The following is a 19,631-nucleotide window of genomic DNA, read 5'->3' as shown; positions in this document are numbered from 1 at the left end:
GCAAAATCATTTCAATTCTCTGCTGCAAAGCTGTTTGTGTGGTAAACAGGGATACATCACTCGTACTGCATTTAGAAGGTTCATTGGAGTGAGAGTACAAATCCCAACCTATGTAAAAATATTTAATGCGTGCCAGCAGACATTTTGTAGTGTTTATTTCATACATTTCTTTTCTACATTTGATCTAATTTTCCCTTTTTTATTTAAAAAATGCCAGTGTTTGCACAGTGTATGGCTTAGAGCAAACAAGAGAAATGGAGACACACAAAGTTTAAGCTTAAGTTTAAATGAGCTTACAGGTTATAATATTGTTGTGAACATATTTAAGTATATCATGGATATTAATAGTTATAGTTATATTTATATATAAACGGGCAAGTACAATTGATTTAATTGTATATACATACATACATTTAATTTCAATCAAACATCCACAAAACATAAAACATCAGAAATGAATGTTCATATTTTTGATGAAAGAATTTATAGACAGGGAACTGTTTTTAACATACTTTTGGTGTTTCTTTTATGCATTTAAGTGACTAGTAGTTTGATTATACCCCATAGTCTTTAAATAACGGGATATCCAATGGTTTTAAACTGTGTCTTAATTGATTAATTGATATTTTATATGTATTTAAGGGTTTGATGGGTTATCCTGGATTGTCTGATGACATTAGAGCATTGGCTCTGACAAAAGCACTCACAATAGAAATTTTCTTTATCTTTTTGGTTTTCTTACAGCCTGCTTGGCCATATTTTGTTTTTCAATAGTTCAATTGGCTTTGGTTTGTTTGGTTTAAAAAGAATGGCTAGCGGAGCTGGAGCGGTTTCTCAGTCCCTTTTCTTTCAGCAGGACAATGTTGCTTCTGGCACAATAAGCAGTTCCTTTGAAGCGAACGCCATGTGGAACTTAACTGCCCTTGTGCAGCAATTACTAGAGAGGGTGGATACCTTGTCGCAGAAAGTGGAAAGCAAAAGGATGAGTTCAACTACAACCATTTCAAATACTAATATTCCGAGTACAAGTGGACAACCCACGTTATACTCGAAGGTCTCGAGTGTATCACCAAGGGCACAATCCCACCAGGGTAGTCCACTAAATAGCAGCCGATAATGTGGGACAAGCACAACAGCCAGTAAGAGGCAACTTTAATGGCCTAATACTTGCGAATGCCTTCTTTCTTCACTAATGGAACATTGATTAATACACAGCAAGGGCACAATAACACAACAGCGTCCATCATAACAAATCTCAATGAATTCGATCAGAAGCTGTTCAAATATCGGAAGCTGCAGCTTGAGGTTTCATACTTTCAGGAATGTATAACTAAAAAGATTATTCTTAAAGAGTTGCACCAGTGGCGTTACCCTGTGGGCTTAATCAAAAACTCTCCATTTCATTATGAGTTACTAGCATTGTTTGACCTCCAAGGAACTGAATTTTTAAATTTATTAATTAAACATTATGGAATTCAAATAGATGGTCTAAAGACAGAACTGGAATTTTTGGAGCATACCATCGTAACTGATGTGGACTTTTCTAGATACCGGTTTGAGTATAGCGGCATTTTCACTAGCATTGAAGCTAGTATATCTAAAGCTCTAGAGATTAAAAAGAAAAAAAATCAACCTTGATATAAATGATGCCCCAGCTGAGGATCGAACTGGAGAACCTCTTGGTGTGAGTTGGCAATGCTAACCACTGCACCACCGTGGCTGCCCACAAGTCTGTCAGGAGAAATACAGTGTGTGACCTATGGAAATGACATAGCCATGCAGGAAGGCTGGATAAACATTAACAGACTATAGAGTAAGCCCTAAAGCAAGGCTGCACACAGGATACAGTCTGGTCTTAAAAGGGATAAAGGAGTGGAGCTGTCCATTTATAAAGCAAAGGCACCAGCAGTTTGGAAATATCATAAAGATAAGTCTTAGGAATGGAGCAAGCAAGAACATGGGAAAAGGCAGAAGTCTATCAACTGATGAGGAAATTAGATGAAAGTCTTTTGGAAGGCTGACGAACTGGGCCTGCAATGAATGGGAAACATTATTTTAGGCACCATAAGTTAGCCCTAGTAAATGAGTTATAAAGTCATTCACTTTTGCTAGAAGGCAGGTAGCATATAGAGAGAAAGGGGTATCCAAACATAAGGAAAGAAGGGAACCAGAAGAAGTGTGCTGTGACTTGTCTGTGCATTTTTTTGTGCAGCTCTTAAATAATCAAATTTATATCAAATAAGTTAATGACTAACATTGATTTTCTTTTCACATGTGGGACACTAAATATAATGGACAGAATATACTTTTTTTTTGCTTTTTCTTTTCTTGCCATAGAGTCAAAAGCCTCACTTATAATAGTTTATTTGGTATTCTAATAGGAGGGGCACTATAGCATGCTCTCCTCTCAGTATTGCTTGCTTTTTCACAACTCTCATATGGTGAACAGTGCAATGTATGTTGAGGACTGCATGTAGTATACAGCTTACAAATAAGTATCAGCTGGCAATTATAGCTTTAATGTTCATGCAGACAGAAGCTGAACCAGTGCATATATTCACTGACACAGACCATGAGGGAAGGAAAGAGTTTTAATCAATTCCAGTGAAAGTAATAAGTAATATGAGGTAATCCATTTGTCCTCTTTATGAATTGTTGTCCTACCACAGACAGAGTGTTATGGGATTCTTTGTTGCAGATATTGGCATATCAAATTATTAAGCAATAAACAAGGCAAGTATAGGGTATGCTATGCCACTGACTTGAAATCATGTACAATGCATGAAGGGGAGTGGATTTATGGGAATTTTATCTGTGGAAATAAAACAGCCACAAGAGCCATTAGTTTGGACATCAGTAGTGACGCTATCACTCAAGGATTTTCACATAGTCTGAAGGATATATCTGGAATGTCAAATAGAGAATTGGGTCAGCACTGCTATAATATTGAAAACTCTATGGATAAAGGGAAAGAGTTGGGAGAAACTGCAAGTGTTACTAAGAAATGTAGTGGGTAGTACATTCCCTATAAGAAGACAGGATTGTGCAAAAAATAAGGACGGAAAAGACATTTAGAGTATGCCTTCAAGAAACAAAAATGGGAGTTAGTGATACATTCTGAATTAAAAAAAAAATAAACATGATAATGTTTATATGGATCACAAGCTAGGAAATGAAGAAAGGTGTCCCAATGTCATTCCGTAAGTCCCTACAAATAGTGATGTCAGGGTCCATAGAGGTGGCTGATTTGGAAGGGGAAGGTCCCCAATGAAGACATGAGGAAGTTTTTACTAAGAGAATGGGGGAAAGTATTAAACACAGCCAAAATGCCCCTGTTAATGGTAAACTTTAATTTAGTGCTGGAAAAGACAAAATGCTAGTTTGTATAACAAGGTAGATTATCATTATAAGAGCCAAAGGTCCTTTAAGGATAGAATAGACAGTAGGAGCTTGATTGCTTGTTGGAAGGTTAAACTACACCTGGAAGAGGTTAGTATTTCATTTTCAAGATACATAAGGAAACATAGTAACAGGATAGATTTGATGTTAGCACTCACAACCCTGAAGAGACATATAGTAAATTAAGGAAATGGGTTTATCAGCTCATGTACCAATATTATGCCAAATGTGCATCCTTGTATCATCTCAGATGGTCATGAGGTTGTGATGGACACATTACAACTAAACTAACTAAACTGCAACCACTCTGCTACAGTTAACTTTGAGTATGTGTCTACCTGTTTAAGCTAATATTCATTATCCCCTGGAGAGCACTCTGCTTTGGCTTGTAAGCAGCCCCCCCCCCACACACACACACACTCATTTTCCATTTTCTCTTTTATTCCCTTCTGTTAGCAAATAGTATCCATAACTGATCAAATACTGTGTGTTTGTTAATTTAAACTGACAAAAAACACACCTCAGTGGAAGAGAATAATCTTTCTCCAAGAACCACACGCACAGCCAGAAGATGAAATAAAAATGATTTAAAAATCCAAAATACTTAGTCACAATAAACAGTAAGCACTTTCATCCAAATCAGACTTCCTCAGACTGAATAATATGTAACAAAAACATTGTACCTTAAATACTATCTAAAAAGCACATGACATCCTGTTAATGATGCAACTTCCTTCTTTTGAAATAGGCAACAAAATCAGATCTATCATTAAGGCCAGGTGGATAGCAAGCATTCAATTTAACCTGCCATAAATATTCTTTCCAACCCATCTCATCTTCTGCATCAACTCTATTAGTAACATTTGTTACTTCATCCAATACAACAAATTTAAAATCTACATGACAGCTTGTGTTATTTTTATAATGTTTACTAAGTGCATTTTTGTCATATTTTGTAAGGACAGCATATTTATGCTCATACTGTGTCTTTGTTAATTTAAATTGAGACCACAGTAGCCTAATAATACAAGGTTATCCTGTTTTTCCATTTGAGAAATGGTTAAGAAATGACTTACAGTTTGAGAGCAATCCTTGGTCAATTCTGATTGTTTCTTAAACACAAACTTGTCTTTGCTTTGGCTCATTAACAGCAGTACAAAAGAACTGCCTGCTCACACCCTTGTTCTCCCCTTTCCCTTTCCCTGTTTATTACCTTAAGCAAATCCCAAAGTTAATAAATATTACCTGTGGCAGGCACCATTTTTAAAACTATAATCACCCTTTGAGCACTTTATGCTCAGCCCTGCCATAAATCTTACAAAAACTGCTTGAACTGGGGTACAGCTAACTGATAGTTCGTGGAAATACAGGGTACCTACATGAGTCTCCACATTCACTATTGATTGTTCTTATATCAGTTTACTCTGTTACCTGATGGTTTCCAGCCCCCTCGTAAGAGCAACTAATAGGGTCTCTGCCCGCTTTGCTCCCCACCCTGCCCTCAAACTCACCTACTCCCAGTGGTCCTACCTTTATTACACACGCAAACCCCTCCCATCTTTCCAACAGCCAATCATGCCACTAAACCCAGCACTGCCTCGTCCATCTTCAAACTACTATCCCTCCTCCTCAGCTAACATGAATAAGGATACCATACCTATGCTCACTGCATGCATGCTCCTTGCATATCTTACATCCTACCAATACTCCATCATTCCCCCACTCAACCACTACCACTGCACTACTGGTCACACCACCACTCATGTCTCACCCTCATTCAGCTCCCCTCCCACCAACTCAAGAACCATTTCTATGCACCCCCCACATATTCTATCAACTATATTACTCAAACAAAAAGCATCCCTACAACTTAACATAGTAACCCTCCCGCAATACCTGTTACCCACAGAGCACAATCATGAAGTTTCCCTAATAAACAAACACATTCAAAAACTGAGAAAACTAATAACCTCATGCATATCAAAACTAGCCCTAAGTGGAGACATCCACCCCAACCCTGGCCTCGCCATTCTCCAACCCCACTCCTCATAATCAAATTAGAAACCACAACTTCTCCCAAATCACAGCCAATAGAAAGCCAAGTGACTTCCTTCTTCTAAGCCTAAATATTAGAAGCATATCCAACAAGGTCCACGAACTCCATGTCACCATAGACCTGTACTCCCCATATATAGTCATCCTGTCAGAAACCTGGCTAAAACCTCACATTACCAGTAAGCAAATCCTCCATACCGGTTACGGCATACTAAGAGTAGACCGGCTAAACAAGAAAGGAGGTGGTGTAGCTATAATATTTAAACTGCATCTAAACATCCAGATCTTAAAGTCATCAGCTCCACAAATAGGCAATGAAGAAATAATATATACCAGCCTCAAAATAAACCAAAATAAAACCATCAACATAATTGGATGCTACTGGCCAAAACATCCCTCCACTAGAAAACCTCCTCAGCTGGACTACCCACCATCTCCCCCAAGAAACTATAATTTTAGGTGATTTCAATATTGACTGGCAATCCTGTTCTGGCAACCATCCAACCCATCATCTAAACCTTCATGGCTTCACCCAACTAGTCCCATCGCCAACCAGGAAAAATAAAAACTCCAACAAGCACACTACCCTGGATTCGATACTAGCCAGTAAGAGCCCCCAGTCATATATAGCAGGCTGCTTATCAGATAGCCTCAGTGATCACTCCCCAACATTCCTACTCAAAAAACACATATACCAAGTTAAACCTGTCATCTACCACCAAATATGTAAAAAACTAAACTTTAACCCACTCACATTCATCTCATCCCTCAAAGAATGCAACTGACATCCTCTAAAGTACCTCAGTCTTGATGAAGCAGTTGAATTTTTTAATACTACCTTCCTGAGCATCCTTAATTACCACGCCCCCATAAGAATTTCCAGAACCAAAGCACAACCCTCCAAAACCACTAAGTCAGAAATGAACAACAGAGATAAAGCCTGGGAGCACTGGCGCAAAACCAACCGCCCCCCCAAGTAGACAGAAATTCCTAAAACTATGCAATAGAGTCAAAAAGCTAATAAAACAGGACAGATTCCAATACTACAAGTCGACCCTAGACTCCTCCTAACACAACCATAAACAATTCTGGTCCTCCATAAATGCCATCCTCCACCCAGGTAAAGTCAGTACCCCTCCTCCTAACATCCCTAACTCCTCCAAAAATATTGCTATCTCATTCAACACACACTTCACACAAACCATGCTATCACTAGCTAAACAACACAACCCCCCCCTCCAACCCACACCTTCAACTAGTAATCTCCCCACTGTGTTCTCTTTTTCTCCTGTTCCTACCTCCAACATAAAAAACTCTTAACTAAACTTAAGCCCACCAAATTAGCAGCAGACAACCTCCCAAGTGAATACTTACAAATTGCAGCTGATGCTCTAGCCTACCCAGTATCCATCTTGATTAACCAATCTCTGTCAGAAAATTACATTCCCACACTATGGAAAGTATCACATATAATTCCCCTCCACAAAGGCAGCCCATTCACAGAACTAACCAATTACCACCCCATAGCTATTCTCTCTCCACTCTCCAAAATACTAGAGAAATACAGTCACTCTCAGGTCTCAGACTACCTCCTTACTAACAACCTTCTTTCCAATACTCAACATGGTTTCCGACCAAACCATAGCACCACACTGTCTTACTCTGCTTTACTAATACTATCATTTAGCATAAAAACAATGGCTATCTCTCCTCTGCTACTTTCCTAGACCTATCTAAGGCATTTAACATGGTCCCACACAAACATCTCATCTCTGTCCTCAATAACCTATCCTTCTCTCAATCAGTCACCTACTGATTTCAGAGTTACCTATCTGACTGCCAACAATCCATTGTATGGCAGAATGACATCTCTCTCCAACTACCTGTCTCTATAGGGGTTCCCCAATGATCCATCCATGGACCCCTACTATTCTCTATTTTCACCAACAATCTAGCCTCTGCCACCAAACATGGCACACTCATACAATACGCAGATGACTCAACCATCATCTGCTCAGCACAGTCCCTACCCAAACTGCAAAAAGTCACACAGGAAGCCTTTTCCTCTGTTGAAACTTGGTTATCCGAAGCCCAATTAATACACAACCCAAACAAAACTAAACTAGTCATCTTCCAACCCACCAAACATACTCAAAACAGCTCTCACTTTAACATCATGGCAAAAGACAACACCACTATACACCCAACAGAACACACCAAACTGCTAGGAGATGAAATAGACAATAAACTAAAATTTGACATTCACATATCCATGACCATAAAAAAGTCCACAAAAAACTAGAAGCATTATACATAAATAAGCAACTTCTCACCAAAGCAGCAAAGATTCCAGTAGTAAATTCCCACCTTATCTCCACCCTACTTTATGCCTCTCCAACATATACCAACCTAAGGCAATGCGATCTAAACAAGCTCAAAACCTGCTAGAACAAAATCGCCAAATTCACCTCTGGGGCATCCTACCGTAGTCACCACTGTCTCTCACTTGCTGAACTGGGCCGGCTTGAAATCCCTCACCTTCTTCAATGGTATCAACTCACACTCGCCCACAAACTAGAAAACCATCCACTAAAAGTCTCATCCCTCCAGAATCTACTCCGGCCCTATTGCACCACCAGACCACAAAGATCCAGTAACAAAAATCACTTACAGGTCATTAAAGCCAATAACTCTGCCGGAGAAGCACTATTCTCTTGCGCCATAGCCAAATTATGGAACTCCCTCCCACTCACAATTACCTCTGTACCATCTTGCACCCAGTTCAAAACATTACTAAAAGCACACCTAAAAACATTTTGGCTATGCCCTTGCAACACCCCCTCTAATGTCACCCACCCCATTCACCCACGACCTTTCTTTCTACTCCACTAACTACCTTGATTATAGCAAGCTCGGATGCTCATAAGCCTAACTACTTATTATACAGCAGGAACTTCTTATTGTAGCAATTGTTAATGTATGTTATGTACTTCACAGAAGTACTGATGTACTATGTTCTTCATCTGTAACTATGTTTGTAATTCTTAATTGCTATGTTGATCAAATTGTTAATTGCTATGTAAATCCAATGTAACTACTATCTGTGTATTTTAACTATGGAGCTTTTCTCCCCGGGCCTCCGCTCAAAATGGGCCTACATCCAGTCGGACACTCTCGGTCAACAAATGTAAATAAATAAATAAACAACTGGAGAGGTGAAGGTGAACAGCAAGAGCTGTATGACTAAACAGAAGATGTAGTATAGATGAATTGTTTAGGCAAGGAGTATTTACATATTCAATGGATGGAAAGGTGTAAATCAGCTGTTAGTGGGATTTTAATAAGGGAAGAATGGAAAAGGGACACAATGAGAAGGGACACATTGTCCTACAAGAATAAAAATAACAAAACAAAATTAAGTGCGTTCAGCAGAGGGTATTGAAGGGAGAAGATTCCATAGGGCAATATCTGAGCTGGACTCTAGACTGACTGCAGAGATTGACATGGTAGACCTGATGCAAGCAGACACAGAGCTCATGTAAAGGGAATATTTATGGTGGATTAATGGAATACTAAACAAACCTCGGAATGGGTGAAAGATATGCAAGGGGCCATGATGGAGCAAAATGAGGAAATCAGAATTGCATTCCAGAATGGGTCTATATTATAGGTTCATAGGTTCATACTAGGCTATTTGCCCTAGGGCATTTATAAGCCTAGCCAGAATGTGTTTGGCTTTCACCACCCATTTTAAATTTATTTTGCTATGCCCTTTTTCGAGGTTAGTATACTGTGCCTCTGTCTAACAGTGACACAGAAGTGATACCTGGGGTAAACCTATGATCTCCCATCCACTCATCAAGATTCCTCTTGAAGAGAGTCAATGAGGGACTCTGCCTAACCTGGACTGGGATTTTATTCCAGAGTGAAGGGAGCCTCTGGGTTATGAATCTGTCCTTCCAGCATGTCCTATTTATTTCAGTGCTGAGGTTCAAGTCTCTTGGTAGCGTAGCTTCGATGGGATTTGGATTTTCTGAGGTGCAGCATGTCCATTAATTCCGGGTTGGACATGGCTTTATACGTCAGGCACAGATCGCCTCTGAACAGGTGGTATGCCACTGAGTAGAGCTGGAGTTTCTTTAACCAGGCAGCATATGGCATCTGTTTGAGCCCTTTGATCCTCTTGGTGATGTACTTTTGGGGTCTTTCCCGTTGCTGCAGGTGTCTGGTAAGGTACATCCCAAAAGGGGCATTGTACTCAATTATGGGCCTGATGAGGGATGAGTAAAGAGGCACGATGACCTCCCCTGTTCTAGATGTGAATCCCTTCATGATTAGGTGGGCTATATAAAATGTTTTTCTAACCACTTTGGCTACGTGGTTGTCAAATGGGTGATTGCTATCAACTTGGGTCCCCAGGTCCCTAATTACTTCTTCTGTACTTAATGGATTACCACCTATGTGGTAATTTGTGGGCACTTTGTTTTTGCCAAAGGGAATGACTATACACTTTTTGGCATTTAGCTTGAGGCCATGGCTCTGGCACCAGTTGTCTGTTTCTATGAGGCCCTTTTGGAGGATGCTTGTGTCGGCTGGAGAGTCGATTATGGCGCCCAGTTTGCAGTCATCTGCGAACTTGGTCAGCCACAGTCCTTCCGTGTTGGCCTGTACCTCCGAGAAATATATACCGAACAAGAGAGGTCCCAGGACTGAGCCTTGTGGGACACCACTTGTAACTGGTTTGGAGTCTGACATGGCTCCAGCAATTCTAACCATGTGGGTTCTGTCCTTGAGCCAGTTTGCAATCCATCTAGTAACATAGGGGTTTATATTTAAGCTGGTGAGCTTATCGATAATGCCCGAGTGGGGTATTGTATCGAAGGCTTTTGCAAGGTCCAGGTAGGCTGTGTGGACCACCTTCCCCTCGTCAATGGCCTTGGTGACTGTTTCAAAGAAATCAACCAGGTTTAAGAGGCAGGATTTGCCCTTAACAAAGCCGAACTGGGTAGGATCAAGTGTCTGTAGGTCCCCAATATCTTTATTTATGAGGTCTATGATGATCCTTTCCATAGCTTTGCAGACCAAGCTAGTCAGGCTTATGGGGCGATAGTTTCCGGGATCCATTGATCTTATAAGATCGAAGTTTTACACCTTTGAATACCATATGGGTGACACCATATGAGTGAAGTTGTAAAACCTCGAAAGCAAAATAAAAAATGTAAAAAGAAAAGAAAAACCTGCCTGATCACTTTGAGAAGGGGGAAAGTCCCCCTGCACCCCCTACACCTCCTTCTACTTAAATATACCAACTCCGAGATTGCACTACGTTGAAATAAATGGAAGAATTCCCTACAGCGGTCTCCGTTCACACTTACGAGGGTTTAAATATTCGCTCATATGGTGTCGCCCATATGGTGTTCGAATATTTAAAACTTTGGTCTTCTAATATAGAACCTCCCAGAACTATTAGTTGCTGTTATATGTGTTAAACCCTACTATGCAGATAGATAATTGGGAGCTATGGGCATCAGGAACAAGCAAACTGTATTCAAGGCACAGAGAGCTTAATAAACAAAGAGATATCAGTAGAAGAATTCAAGAAATCAATGGAAGACTTAAATACCAGGAAAGCATCATGAATGGATGAGTTCAGACCAAAAGATTATTATTTGGCCTATATCTAAAAATTAAATTCTGGGTGATAATGACTTTAGGCCCATCTCTCTCTCTCTCTCTCTCTCTCTCTCTAATAATTAAAGATTTAAAAATTCTAGCTAGAATTCTTGTAAGGAGAGAAGACAAGATACTCTTCACTAATGCACACAAGCTTAAGTGGTTTGGTAAAGAATACATCAATAACTGATAACTGGTTACAGATAGCAGCTTGTTTGAGAGTAATTGGAAGGGTGGTCAATATGCAGAGGTGCTGCTCTTTGATATTAAGGTATTTGGCACATTACGCTGGGACTTTCTGGTTAAGGTAATTGTGATAAGGGGATTGGAAAATCATTTAGAAAATGATTGCAAAGCTGTACCATAATCTCTTCTTTAGAATATTTGTAAATGGTGGCCTCTTGAAGGCTGCGCACATAAGAAGTATTAGACAAGGATACTCACTGTTACCAGGACTTTTCAAACTGGTAATGGGGCAGCAGTCAGAGTTTGGCCATTCCTGAAAGCGAAAAAGGATAGGGAGGGAATAAAAATCACATTTTATCTACCTGCAGATGTTTGTATGCTGGTAACTAAAAACATTTTTAAAATCATAGGTACTGTACTGGAGATCTTCAGCAAGATTGGGGAGGGCATCGGTCTTTATTTGTAACATGGAAAAGTCCTCAATATTGCAACTGGGGAAGGAACTAATGGCAAGGTGAATGTGGGCATGAAGGAAGAGAGTTATTCTAGCTACCTAGCCCTAAAGGTCAGCAGGGCCTTAAAGAATACATGCTGCAAAATTCTAGACATTCTGGAAGCCAAGATCTGTATTTGGAAGGATATCTTTCCATCTCTGTAGATCATCAAATTCTATTGAACTTTCAAAAGACAATCGATAACAGGTTTTAGGGAATAAGAGCAGGAGAATTTTAGTATTAAGGTACAACTCCAGTGTATTACAGAGTTTGGGGTCTCATAAATATCTCATGATGAAGCTTTTCAACTGAGACAGATTATTGAAAGTTGGGTGCACAGCATAACTATTCAGGGGAAACACAGAAATTAGGTTTGGGCTGGATTTTATCTCAGGAATTGAAAATACTGAGGGATAAATGCATATGACTTGGGAATTCCAAGTAAGGAATGGGTCCTACTGACAATATATGGCACCACCCACAAATCCTTAAGAACATAGGTAGAAAAAGCAGAGACATTTTAAATTGCAAGAACATAGGGGTATGGAAATAATTTTTTTTGATGAAATTAGGGCAGAATTTCATCTATGATATTAATAACTGTTTACTTTTGCAAAGCTGAAAGCATCCTTAAGGGAAATTAATAAATATAGCAGTAATAATATAGCATTGCTCTAATGTAGTAAGTGAGCTAATGATGGGTGGATACCATTTACAGAGAAATGTGAGAGAAGCTCATAAATGACAGAAGAGTAAATAAAGAGAAGGTGTTCATAACCATTTCAGCTTGGGAATGAAAGAATGCCTGGAAAGCCCTGGGACATCTGAGCCGATGGTCAAACTTTGGAAACAAATAGATGAGACATTTTCTGGGTGGTACCTTATGCCCACAAATTTTGTCAATAAGAGGAGGAAAAAAAGACAATAATTGGTGAAAATGTGGTAAAGGTGATGCAAATATCATAATTTTTATGGGTTTGTGTGAAAATGAGGTGTTATTAGAACTATTCAGGCAAATTAATGGAGGAGGTTTTTTAGAATAGAGGTACGAGAAGGGTAGAAGTTTCGGATGCTGGGGAAAAAGAAACAGGCCAATTAGCGGTAGGCTAGGTATTTGTAGGTGTTATCAACACTTTGCATGCCAAGGTGTGGAAGTAAGTTAGATTAATTACAAAGAAAAGAAGTAGAAGGTATATTTGTGAGGTATATGGGAAAGATTTTGTATTCCATCCAGGTTTCTGGGATTTATTATTCAGTTCCACAACAGTGGGGTAATTTGTTCACAGCTTAGGGATTTTCTTGGAAGTAGCTGGAACTGTAACAGTTTGAAATGAAATAGTTTTTCGACAAATGCTGAAATACGACCATAGTATAAGTATTTATTGCCTTATGTCATAAGTAGAAGCTATTGTTTTTTTTCCTTCTGTGTTTCATGTTATCTATTAAACTGTTGATATGCAGTGTTGTGATGTATGCATCATTTCCCCATTTTTGAAAGCTTTTAATTAATGCAAAATAAAAAGAACACTCCCCGGGATTCAGTAAGGTTCCATGCAGGAATAGCTTATTCCTGCACGGAAGCGATCATTTAGGAGCAGCACGGCAGCACACCATGCATAGCAAAGATGGTGCACTGCCTCAACTCCTAAATGGACATGGAGTGTAGATGAGTGCAGGGGGTGTGTCTGAGAGCAGAGCTCTCACAATATACATGTCCCCACAGTCAAGAACTGCCATTTGGCAATTGCAATGAGCGAGACCGCTCATAGGGGGTTGCATACCCCCAGCAACATAGATCAATGCAGAATGAACAGATATGTGGCGCATATGTCTGGCCTGTCCCTCATTTACCTTGCCAAATCACTGGGATGATCTCATCAATAATGGCAAACATATGAGTGTCAGATTTCATAAAATGTACATAAAACAAATCTCGTTTCCCTAGCAACGCCCCAAGTTTATAAGAACAATATTTAAAATATAATAATATAAATGCCTGTTTTTTTTTATCAAACAGATTAAATCTAACTGTAGGTGCGTGGGTTTACCCATTGCTTACCTACGCATTCTGTAGCTTAAATGGCACAAGAAGATAAATATCAAGATACATGCAAATGAAGCAGTACTGCGATAGTGTAGTGGTCAGAGCATTCGCCTTACAAGCAATCATTCCTGGTTCGATTTTCACTCCAGTAAATTCCATTTTCCATGTCAAATCACTTTATGAACAATATTTTTTGTTGTATAGCCTACTAAATAACATATATTTGTGAACTGGAGTACTGCATTAAATGCAGATGTGAGGTGTCATTGTAATAATGTTGTAAAATCCACAGATAAACACAAGTGCCCCATACAGCATCTGTACACATGAATCAGGGATACAAATTGAAGGTATAATGTGTAATGAATGATAAATCCATAGAGTGTCCAAATCCACCACCTTCCCAAGAACCATGTTACATTTCTGCCTAAGTTAGTGCGGGGGTAAGCAGGAGTAAGCACTATTAAGCCATATTAAGTGGGAGTAAGCATATTTAAACAGTAGTAAGTGGGATTAAGCCCATTTGTGCAGGGGTAAGCAAAGCGCACACAGGTTAAGCAGTTTAGAAGCTGAGTATAAGAAACTGTAACCGGAAGTTAGCAGTGCTTACCTTCATGCAAACCCACTTACAACTGCTTAATAGTGCCTTAATCACTCTGTATGCAATGGCCCTTGTTCTGCCCAGCAAAAAAATAAACAGCCTTTGCAAGGCTCAAATCTAGGACCCTGCACACCATAGCCAAAGTGATTTACCACTAAGCCATGTCAGATATGCATAACCCTGATGCTTTCACAAACATATCATCCAGCACAGTCATTCAACAGTAAAGGATATCTTCTTGTGCCATTTAAGTTACAGAATGCGTAGATAAGCAATGGGTAAACCCGTGCACCTATAGTTAGATTTAATCTGTTTGATAAAAAAACAAGGTGTCATCTATATAAAGAGAACATAACAAATACATACATGACCAAAGGCACCGTTAATGGGAGTGAGGGGGCCCAAGCGAAATACCTCTTGTAAGTATTGATATCACCCACTCCCACACAGCCAAACAGATCTGCCCTGCAACACAATACCAACTGTTGCAAGTCCCATACCCAGGACCCTACACAACATGGCTACAAGATGTTAACAGTAATACATCCCACCTGTATGATGTGAGGATGGTATCAATAACATATCATGCAGTACAGTCTGGCTACCATAGGGAATGTTCAATGTGGAAGTAATAAACATTCCAAAGATACACACACACACACACACACACACACACACACACACACACACACACACACACACACACACACACACATATATATGCAAATATATAATATATAATATATATTTATATATAAATACACATGCACGCAGATATATATGTAAATACACATTCACACACATATATATGTATAGGAAGATACATATTTAGAGGGTGCACAGCATATTCAACAGCCCGTATTCCTACAGTTGCCACCTTTTCAAATGGAAAGTGTATGATTCACTCATACAAAAGACAATTTTTGCATAAAACATATACCCACAGAGAAGTTAAAGGGTATGACACCACACACACATTTGCATACATAAGAAATGTTTATTTGTGTACTATTACAGTTGTATATGCCATGTCATATAGCTGTTAGGTCTTTGAAATACATACTAACTGAGTAATGCAAGTCTCAAATTAGATAATTTTATACAGTAATCTGAAAGCATAATATATGTTGCTGTCCAGGTGAAGGCCTTCAAGTAGTACAACAGTAAAGAAAGACTGGGCCAGAGGATAACAATCAATCAGCAGTAAGTAATGCCGATGCATAGTTCAGCAGCCTCAAATTACACTCTGTACTCAACCCCTAAGGGGAAAAGAATTAAGTTGCCACAATGAGGATGTATCCATTACATAACAATGCTTAACTGAAAACATCACTATCACAATGACAAACAGAACAGTCTGTATGTCAGTAAGCACTAGGCCACCAATGTTCCCAAGGTGAAATGTATGGAAATGTGCAGCCATATACCTTAAGGTGGCTTACTACCGATATCCCTCACATGTTGTAACAGCCTAGGTTATATATGGTGCATACCTCTCCCCCACAGACTGACTTACAGGGCCATATAATACTGTTGCATACACTTACCTCTGGACTGCAGAAGGGCACACATAGTTTATGCAGCTTAAGCTCACATATATATGGACCCTACCCCAAAATATGTGTGGGGACCACAACAGCACTGGAATGATAGCAGGAATGGCAGCATAACATAATCAAAGTCCACTACATAACAACTTCTTACTGCATGTCATATGGACAAAGCCTGGTATATAGGTGGAGGACAGAGGCAGGAACACAGGGCCATATGTGAAATAGTGTTGTTATACACTGAGAAAGTTGCTGGTGTTACAGGATAGACTGCAACATACCCTTAGTCAGGAATATGAAGTCAGAAACAGAAATAGCTGTAACCATGTACTGATAGCACTCAACACACACAATACCAGTGATATAGCTGACACAAGACCTGTGTGGTGGACAGACAAAACATACAGGCCCACAGTTGAGAACTATGCAGACAGACTGCATTCCATGTTAAACTAGCACAAACCCTGTAACACTGGTGCCATACAATGCATATAACAACACTACTCACACTGTCTGATGGTCCTGAACCTTATACAAATATGTAGCTGGCCTGAGTCTGCAAGTCCTCTTGTAAGAGGTATTGCTACCTGCTGCCTGTAACACTGCTGCCCACACACAGGAAGGATGTCCTCCATACAGGAAAGGTAAAGGGACCACACCCATATGATGTAGGAATTTATAGTAGTGGGTTGCTATGACAGTGGTAATTGGACGTACTGCACAGCATGCTGCATGCAGGTAGCAAAAGGTGGACACTGACTGGTGCAGAGGCCATCACCTGATCATGTGCATCACCTACAAAATCCATGCTGCAATCTATTCAAAGCAGCTCAACCTATTTAGTGGAGAGAGACCATGACAGAGAGTGAGAGACTGAAAGGAAAAAAAAAAAAAAAAAAAAAAAACAAATACAACAAACAAAACAAAAAAAAAACACATCCATCCAGCCATCCACACAGTAAACTATCCAGAAGAGACATCATTCCCACAACAGGTATGTGAAGTATATATGCATGTAACTGAATGTAGTACTTGGTTCATAATAATGGGATAGATGATGTGGAATGATTTATATGTGCCATCAGGTGTTGTTGTTGTAATGATGTCAAGCTGAACAACTGCTATGGACAATAGTGTTGTCCCTGTGGGCAGTGGGCCATACCTATCAACTGTGCAGATCAGCACTGACTGACAAGATGTAAGCCATCATAGTGTGCGTTGTGTAATGCAAGACTAGTATATTAGCAAGGCCAATAGCTGGTGGTGGAAGTAATACAGTTATGATGGACACGTGGGTTCCAGAGCCCACCACTTGCAAGACAGTCATGTTAACATGTAATGTTGCATGCAGAAATGCCATAGGTGTACAATAGGTTTACCTACAATCTTTCCCTATATATACCCCCCTAAGGTTAGGCTGTGTCCACATCTGGCACCTGTCTGTGTTGTAGCAAGGCAGAATAGTGCAGCTATGCAGGAAGGAGAGTTAGAGAATGTAGACCTGATGTCTGAATGCACCTCATATACATATAGGTATATATATATATATATATATATATATATATATATATATATATATATACATGTATGTCCACAGATATACAGACAGCTATATGTATATATTTATAATATATATATATATATATATATATATATATATATACATCATCATCATCTTCTTTTGGCTGTTCCCGTTGGGGGTCACCACAGTGGATCATCTGTTTCCATTTCTTCCTGTCCTCTGCATCATGCTCTTTCACACCAACCGCCTGCATGTCCTCTCTCACTACATCCATAAACCTTATCTTAGGCCTTTCTCTTTTCCTCTTACCTGGCAGCTCCATCCTTAGCATCCTTTTCCCAATTTACCCAGCATCCCTTCTCAGCACATATCCAAACCAACGCAATCTCGCCTCTCTTGCTTTGTCTCCAAACTGTCCAATGTGAGCTGACCCTCTAATATACTGATTCCTAATCCTGCCCATCCTAGTCACACCCAGTGCAAATCTTAACATCTTTAACTCTGCCACATCCAGCTCTGACTCCTGCCTTTTCGTCAATGCCACCATCTCCAACGCATATAACATAGCTGGTCTCACTACCCTCTTGTAGACCTTCCCTTTCACTCTTACTGATACCCGTCTGTCACAAATCACGCCTGACACTGTTCTCCACCCATTCCACCCTGCCTGTACTCTCTTCTTCACCTCGCTTCCACACTCACGATTACTATGAACTGTTGATCCCAAGTACTTAAACTCATCCACCTTTACCAACTCTACTCCCTGCATCCTCACCATTCCTCTACCCTCCCTCACATTTACACATATATATTCTGTTTTAGCCCTGCTGACCTTCATTCCTCTCCTCTGTAAAGCATATCTCCACCTCTCCAGGGTCTACTCAACCTGGTCCCTACTCTCACTGCATATCACAATGTCATCTGCAAACATCATAGTCCACGGGGCCTCCTGTCTTATCTCATCTGTCAACCTGTCCATCACCACTGCAAATAAGAAAGGGCTCAGAGCTGATCCTTGATGTAATCCCGCCTCCACCTTAAACGTATCTGTCACTCCCACCGCAGTCCTCATCAATGTCACACCATCCTCGTACATATCCTGTACCACTCTTACATACTTCTCTGCCACTCCTGACTTCCTCATACAATACCACAACTCCTCTCTAGGCACCCTGTCATATGCCTTCTCTAAGTCCACAAAGACATAATGCAACTCCTTCTGGACTTCTCTGTATTTCTCCAACAACACTCTCAGAGCAAATATTGCATCTATAGTGCTCTTTCCTGGCATGAAACCATACTGCTGATCACTAATCATCACCTCCCTTCTTAACCTAGCTTCCACTACTCTTTCCCATAACTTCCAGCTGTGACTGATCAATTTTATCCCTCTGTAGTTACTGCAGCTCTGCACATCACCCTTATTCTTAAAGATAGGTACCAGAACACTTTTTCTCCACTCCTCAGGCATCCTCTGACTTTGCAAAATTTCATTAAACAATCTGGTTAAAAATTCCACTGCCATTTCACCTAAGCACCTCCATGCTTTCACTGGTATGTCATCTGGGCCAACAGCCTTTGCATTCTTCATCCTCTTCATAGCTGTCCTTACTTCCTCCTTGCTAATGTTTTTCATTTCGTGATTCACCTTCCCCACATCATCCAACCTTCTCTCTCATTCTCTTCATTTATCAGCCATTTAAAGTACTCTTTCCTTCTACTCAACACAGTCTCCTCACTTGTGACTACGTTTCCCTCACTATCCTTTATCACCCTTACCTGCTGCACATCTTTCCCAGCACTGTCCCTCTGTCTAGCCAATCGGTACAGGTCCTTTTCTCCCTCTTTAGTGTCCAATCTCTTATACAACTCTCCATATGCCTTATCCTTAGCCTTTGCCACCTCCCTCTTTGCCATGCATCTCATCTCCTTATACTCATGTCTACTTTCTTCATCTCTTTGACAATCCCACTTCTTCTTCGCCAGCCTCTCCCTCTGTATACTCTCCTGTACTTCCTCATTCCACCACCAGGTCTACTTGTCCTCCTTCCTCTGTCCAGATGTCACACCAAGCACCTTTCTAGCAGTCTCCCTTCCTAGCTCTGCT

Source organism: Protopterus annectens, chromosome 5.part1 (assembly GCF_019279795.1).
Source record: "Protopterus annectens isolate FY-2018-M chromosome 5.part1, PAN1.0, whole genome shotgun sequence".
In the NCBI taxonomy this organism is placed as follows: Eukaryota; Metazoa; Chordata; order Ceratodontiformes; family Protopteridae; genus Protopterus; species Protopterus annectens.
Note: the sequence above shows the minus strand (reverse complement) of the source record.